Source organism: Benincasa hispida, chromosome 9 (genome assembly GCF_027475165.1).
Source record: "Benincasa hispida cultivar pf3 chromosome 9, pf3_genome.v1.1, whole genome shotgun sequence".
In the NCBI taxonomy this organism is placed as follows: Eukaryota; Viridiplantae; Streptophyta; class Magnoliopsida; order Cucurbitales; family Cucurbitaceae; genus Benincasa; species Benincasa hispida.
Genome location: NC_143486.1, coordinates 64,631,313 through 64,638,552, shown reverse-complemented (window position 1 = coordinate 64,638,552; position 7,240 = coordinate 64,631,313). Strand labels below are relative to the sequence as shown.

Sequence of the window (7,240 nt, the reverse complement as noted above, 5' to 3'; positions counted from 1 at the left end):
AGGGCCTCCAATGAGCTTCCAGAGGTGTTTGGAGATGAGGGTTGCTGGTTATGCGATTTCCTTGGTTGCCCCTGGTTCGAGTTATGGTGAAAAGGAGGATTTCCTTGACTGCCATTCTGATAGTTGATTGGCCCCCCTTGGTTAGGATTGCCTCCCCAACCGAAGTTAGGATGGCTCCTCCAGCCAGAATTGTAGGTGTTGCTGAAGGGGTTGTTTTGGATGGCGCATACTTGTTGAGGATTCGATGGGCACATTTCTGCTACATGAGCCCCTCCATAATTAACGCAACTTATTGCGGCCACTTGAGCCGGCTCAGCAGGTTGCACTGATTGCTGGGGGATGGCTCCTTGATTGATTGCCATCGATTGAAGGATGGAGGTCACCGCGGCCATCTGAGTGGTTAACGTGGTCATTGTCTCTGCAGGGACAATGACAGTTTCATTCTTTCTTCATTCGGCGTCTCGGCCTCTATAGCCATCATCAATCCAGTCATCCATATTCCGCGATATGCGGTCAAGGATGACTTTAGCCTCAGTATATGTTTTTTTTCCATAAAACCTCCTGCCGCGGAGGCGTCAACAACAGCCTACGTTGATCTATTCAGGCCGTTATAAAAGGTCTCCATCAACAAGCAATCGGGTATCCCGATATGCGGGCAGTTTTTCACCAATCTTCTAAATTGCACCCAGGCGGTGCTCAGGGTCTCATTTTCCATTTGCTCGAAGTTCAGCACGTCCTTTCGTCGCCTTGCATTGACGGTCGGTGGGAAGAACTTCTTCATGAATCGCTCCACCAGTTGATCCCATGATGTGATCTCGTTTGGCTCCAGTGAGTGAGCCCACCTCTTGGCTCCATCCCTCAAGGTGTAAGGGAACAAATACAGTCTAATACTCTTCGTGGTAATGCCATGTAGTGAGAAGTTGTCGTACATTTCGACAAAGCTGGTCAAGTAAGCATGCAGGTTTTCAGCTTGTAGACCCCCAAATTGCCTTGCATTTTGGATCATTTGTAGCATGACCGACTTTATTTCGAACCTTGCGTTCTCCTCGACAATAGGCCTCGAAATCCCAGGTGAAAAATCATACAGGTTGAGTGCCGCATAATTCCTCATGAGGATGTTGCGATCAACAGCCAGGAAAACAGGATCCTGCGTTGGCCTAACAACCTCTTGATTTACTACGAGAATCGCATTGTCGTTATTATCTGCCATACTCGATGCTTTCTTTCGCCTTATCCGATTCTGACGTGCCCGTGTGCGAAAGGTACGCTCGATCTCAGGGTCAACTTCAAATTCTGGTTCAACACCAGTACTCATAGATCGTCAAGCTGCTCTCTGCGTTGAACAGCCAGTACAACGAGATCTGTCCTGTAAAACACCACAAACACACTCAAACAATAAACCGTTAACCACTCTCTGACAATGGCGGCATAAACTTGTAAACTTGTAACGCGTATTTTTTTTTAGCATGATGCAAGTCCATGCCATAAACTTGATGACATAGATTTTATGCGATGATATGTGATAATACTTCTAGATATGCGTTATTAATGAATGTTTTTGTAGTATGCTGTGCGTTGTCACAAGTTTCCTTGCATTGAAACCAAGTATAATTTCACTGCATGTTTCTCGGTGTGATCCGAGGTCGAACATAGGGACTGTTTGAGGTTATTGCATTATGTTTGTGATATATGTAGCCAGGGGTTTTTCAATTTATAAAAGAGTTTGTGTACAAGTAATTAAACATGCGATAAAGTAAAGTAAAGCGGTAAAAATGCGATAATAACATAAATTGCATTAAAATAAATTGCGATAAAGTAAATCTAAGCTAAGATGATACAAGATACAGGTTTCATGAAACAAGATACTGAGGTCAAGGGTGACTGTGAAGATTATACAAAGATCGTGTAATGCGGTGAAAAGTCTTATGTGTGAAGCAGAAACAGAGAAGATAATTAATACAAACATCGCAAGTTTCTTAATTGCGTTCAAGATATAAGTACGGTTCCTCTTTTCCCTTGGCGTACACCTCTCGGTGATTGGCTGCGTTCCCACATCTCTGTGGTGAAACAGGGATGAACGGAATGAATGCAAGGTTGCTTCCATCTCTGGAAGTACTACTTGCTTTAGTTAATGCATTATTCTAATGTTCTCTCGACAGATCAGAATGACATCTTGACTTCTGCTCTCACAGGTAAAGATACCATCTAGCATGCCTTAGCTAAATGCATTTATCTCTTTAGCACAAATTAAGTTACTCATTTAATCCATATTAATTACCAAGGTATTAAGAAAAATTCATGAAGAAATCGATTAATGGAGGAGCGGAAATAGACAGAAAAGTGGAAATGAAAGTGATCGAGACATTCAATAACTGATTTGTGAAGGAAGAGATTAAGAGAATGAAATAAAATTGATGAAATAGAGTTAGAAACAAATACAAATAAACGCCAACGTCTTAGCGCCAATTTGGATAGAGATTTGCTTGTCGTCGTGGATGGATCATGTGGACGGATGAGCTTCCCTCTCAGGCATGCTCAACCGGTAGCAGAGATCTAAGCACAGAGCTTCACGGCGGGGATCTGGCAGAATCGCACTGAGACTCACCTCTCGGCCTTGTCTCTTCTCTTCCCAGATTTCTTCCGATCAGTACTCAGCTCAGCCTCTCTCTCTCAATGATCTAGCATCAATTAGTCCTCGTATCAAGTATATATTCTCTGTATTCTATGGGGGTATTTATAGGTGAAAAGCTTTGACTCTTGGCTTGTGGACCCCACTTCTTGTTATGGAATTTCCGAAGATGGAGGAATAAATATTCCTTCTGTTATGCAATTAGACCGTCAAATATGTACAACGGTTAGTTGTACACGTGTCACAATCCTCCGCATTTGCATTGCTCATCTGCATCTTTCGATTGGTTTCTCGCATGCGGTGTTGTTTTTATTACCACATGCGGTTGAAATTAAGCTCGGGATCGATTGTCGCATTGCGCCGTCATTGCGTTAATCATCTCTTCATTGTTGATTGACAGGCGCAATGTAACAGAGATGCGTTGTTTAGTTTCTCGTTGAGCCTTGATCGCAAGCGGTAACTTGGTTTCCTACAAAACAGAGTAGAAATATCCTCTTCTCCTTCTTAATGATGTTAGTGGGTGTAATGCGGGGATTTATAATTATTGTATTTTCGGAACTAATTTTCATACAATAACGCAATTCTTCTCTTTTGGCCGCATTATCTTTAGAAATAAGGCAGCATTAATAACTTGTATTTCTACAAAGTTATCAAATACCTTGGATGAATTGATTAATGTTTCAGGTACCTTAAAATCCTTCTGCGACTTTCTCATATAAAGAGATCCATATAATATGGTTATGACTACCTCATGAGATATTATATCCAAAACTTTCATATATAATTAAGCCAACTTAATGTGATTACATCCCTCCATGGAGAATATCATGTCTCCATAATCAATACCAGGTATTTTTAAAAAACCCTTATGCAACCTACATTAGTTCATCAGACACCCTTCTCGTTGTTCGGACTACTGGTCCAAAAACCTGTCGTTTTGAAAGTGAATTTAATTCTGCCTCGATTGCTTCTTTTCATTGAAGCCAATCTTTTCTATGTTGTCATTCTTCAACAGATTTTGGTTCAAGATCCTCATTTTCAGATATAATATCAAGAGCAACATTATACGCAAAAATTTTCTCAATAATTACATTGGTTCGATTCAATCTTTTACCTGTCATGACATAGTTTATTGAAATCTCATTATTATCTTTAGGTATTTCACTTTTCTCACTAGTCATGTCGATGATTTCTTGATGGGTATTTACATCCTCGACCAAGTATTTTTTACTATTAATTATTTTTCATTTTCGAGGATTTTTATCTTTGGAACCCACTGGTCTACCACGCTTCTGGCATATTAAATCATTAGAAACACCTTGTTGTATTGGGATATCTCTTTGGTTGACTTTCGGACAATGCATTATCGATTATAAATTTTGTTCTCTAGGCAAAATAATATTTTCTCTTTCAAACTGTGATCAAGTTTGCAAAACTTGATTATTGCATTTACTTTTTGCTTTCATTTTGTCATTTGAAAAAATATTTTTTATTTGTAACAATTTATTGTGTGAGTAGTTGCACTGTTTACACAGCACTATAAATCTTCTTTGCTCATTTTTAAACCACCCCAAACATATAAAATTATCGACGTTTCTTCATTAAAAGAATAATTACAATAGAGAAAAACAACATTTTAAAATATACAAAAAGTTAGCTAGAAAAATGAGAAAGAAAAAAAAAAAAAAAAAAAAAAAAAAAAAAAAAAAAAAACATTAAGTCTAGATATTCTCAAAGTCAAAAGAAACATTTGATGTTCCACCAACTGTGCCAATCTTCTCTTCAGAAAATTCAAAGAAGTCTGCCACATCCAAATTTGTCATGTGGGATGGGTTAAATATGTCATTATCCTAATGCAAAATTTGCTTTCATATTTTTCTCTTTTTCCTTCAGGGAGGCTTGATAGAGGTTAACTAAGTGTTTTGACATATGACAGGTAAGTTACCAATGTCTAGTCATTTCGCATCGGAAGCATTTATTTTCAACACTCTTTGAACTCTTATCTTGTAGAACTTTTCCTTTGCGGTCATCATTTTGTGTAGTTCTTTTGAAATTTAAATGATTAAAACTACCACCATGAAAATAATAGTTATTTCTTCCTCTACCACGGTTATGACCTCGACCACGACCATGACCTCGACTATGATTATTTGCATTCACATCATTCATGTCAGGGAATGGTGTTGTTCTAGTTGATCGAGATTCGTGGTTCTTCATCAATAACTCGTTATTTTGTTCGGCCATGAGAAGACATGACATTAGTTCAGAATATTATTTAAACCCTTTCTTTCGATATTGCTGCTACAAGAGCATATTCGAGATATGAAATATAGTAAATGTCTTCTTTAACATATCAGCATCAGTAATTTTTTCTCCACATAACAACAATTTTGAACTGATTTTAAATAATGCGAAATTGCAATCATTTACTGATTTAAAATCTTGTAGACTCAATTGCATCCACTCATAACGGGCTTTAGGAAGAATAACTGTTTTTTTATGATCATACCTTTCTTTCAAATTTTTCCACAAGATATAGGGATCTTTTATGGTAAGATATTTTATTTTTAATCTCTCGTGGAGATGATGACAAAGGAAAATCATAGGTTTTGCTTTGTCCTGACTCAATGTCATATTTTCTTCTTTAATTGTTTCTCCCAAGTTCATAGCATCTAGGTGAATTTCGGCATCGAGTACCCTGACAAATAATTATTGTCATTAATGTCAAGGGCTGCGAATTCTAATTTTGTAAGGTTTGCATGACAATACTATCACAAAATATTGTATTTATATTAGAAATCTAATATGTATTAAATATGCAAAATAACATTTAATTTATTCATTATAATAAAGAGGAAAAAAATTGACTTACTTTTAGGATCTACATTCAGAGATGAAAGCAACAGGAGCTCGTGTTGATAACGTATTGTGAAATTGAGGAGCACGACAGGAACACGGATATGGAGAAAATATAATATAATAATATATTTATATAATAAATAAAATATAACATAAAATAAAATAACTAAAATTATAAAATTGGATGATATTAAAATTAATGGAATTTTGAAGTGGATTTCTCACCAATGTGTATTATTTTGAGATCTACCAAATGTCACTAGGCAAAGTGGCAAGTAGGATGTAGACCTACATAAACATCAGCTTGAATTATTACAAGGCATGTGGATAATATAAAAAATGACACATGACTTTTAGGACAATAAGCATTGGGCATCTCATTTTATGTTATTTATAATAAGTTTTGTAATTTTGGAGTTTGGCAAAAAATATTCTTAAATTTACAAATTTAGCAATTTTTTTTTTCAAAATTTGTGAATATAGCAAAAAAAACATAAAAGTAAATTTTCATTTTTTTTTCAAATTTACCCTTATTGGTGTATCAATATGTATATCGGTAATATAATTGATATACTTTAAATCTAGTATATCAATCATCTAATATACTATATTTGGTATATCAGTTGACTAGTATACCAAAGATAAATAATGAGTTATACAATGGAATATGCCACATTTATCATTCATAAGTCATATTTATTTAGTCAACAAGTGCTTGTTCGTTTCCCATTAATTGTAGGACTTAATTTCAATTCTTATTCGTTTATTATAGAATATTACTTTTTTAGTACATTATAATGAATTTAGAGTGGTTCAGTCCGCTATGTACCATTTTAAATAAATGTTAATAAACTATATACACCAATGTTACACTTGAAATTGAATTTTAAACATGTATTGGTATTGAATTGATATACTTGAACAAATATATTTTAAAGAAACACTAGTATATTAATGATGTACCAACGTTTTACACTTAAACGAATTTTTAATTAACGTTAATATAATATTAATACACTAATGTTATATTTAAAATTTTATTTAGAATGAATGTTGGTATAGTACTGATACACTATTGATGTACTAGAAATTAGTTCTTTTTATGAGTATTGATATAATATTGATAAATTAATTTGTACTTTAAATGAATTTTGAATAAGTATGTAACTATAACTACTAATATACTATATATATATATACACGAGAAATTGAATTTTGAACGATATAAATATACTACTGATACACCAATACAACACTTAAAATAGATTTGTATCATGCGTGTTATACTATTGATACACTACAAATGTAAATTATTTGAGTTTTTAATGACTATTATTATACTATCGATACATCTTTGTTACAATTTAAATAAAGTTTGAATGTGTGTTGATAAATTAGTGATCCACCAAATACTTAGTATTGCAATTTTAGCTCATTACGATATACGCATGATACACTAATGATCTACTTGCAATTCATTTTGAAATAAATGTCAATGTTAAAATTCAAATGTCATTCTAAATGATATACTTCATATTTGGTATATCAATAATATTCATGATATGTTTTTTTTTCTTTTCATAATCCATTAATATATGAACTATTAAATATTTGTTACACAATTGATATACCAAGTAACTTATATATCCATTAAAATCATAAAAAAAATTTAAAAATAAAACAGATTAACTAACATAATTTATATTTGGCATATTACTGGACAAAATTAACGCATTTAACATATACCATCTA

The 7,240-nt window shown here is 34.2% G+C and overlaps 1 pseudogene; it reads right to left on the bottom strand.

The window, feature by feature from the left end:
• Positions 1-1,311: 1,311 nt before the first annotated feature.
• LOC150034000 (uncharacterized) lies at positions 1,312-5,296 on the bottom strand (annotated as a pseudogene).
• Positions 5,297-7,240: the final 1,944 nt, after the last annotated feature.